Here is a 709-nt window from a genome sequence, read left to right on the forward strand (position 1 = left end):
AAAAAAACAGACACGCGCAACCCAACAATAACATTCAACCGCACGCAAACATACACCGGGGCCGGCGCAGTAGTATCACAGGGAACAGTCCAGCTTCAGCAAAAACGTGCAACATCGTTACATTTTCTGCCCCGAGTGTGCTACATTAGTAATCTATGCAGAGCGGCCAATCCGGATTTGCATTCTGGTCTGGCGCGGCGATGGATTTGACGCTACTAATCGCGACGTAGTAATTACACAAGCATGCTATAAAAGCGCATTTCATTTTTCCCAAAAAGAAAGAAATGCGTGTGTTTTAGTTACTGCAAATTAGGTTGCAAAAACGATGTTTCAATTGTTTGTAATGGTTCATGGTTTTCATTAATACGTTGTATTTAAGTATTTTAGCACACAACCTTCTTTAAATCCAGTCGATGCTCATTGCCTCGACACAAACATGGAGAAATATAGACAGACATATAAATTAAAAATGAAAAAAAAAAAAATCCTCTTCACAAGCAGACAAAACGGATCCAACACAGTGAACAAAACGAACACACACAAAAAAAACGAGAAGGAGACGAAAAATAATGATCAGAAAATGGAGCAAGGGCATACATCACGTGACAGGAGACCGTCTTCATCATCCAAGCAATCCACACAGTCGTGACGTATGGCTCTCTCGCCCGGGAGTCGCGCCGCCTGACCCTAATGGCTTTCGCAGAGGCAC

The sequence above is a fragment of the Penaeus monodon genome, chromosome 21 (assembly GCF_015228065.2).
Source record: "Penaeus monodon isolate SGIC_2016 chromosome 21, NSTDA_Pmon_1, whole genome shotgun sequence".
NCBI lineage: Eukaryota > Metazoa > Arthropoda > Malacostraca > Decapoda > Penaeidae > Penaeus > Penaeus monodon.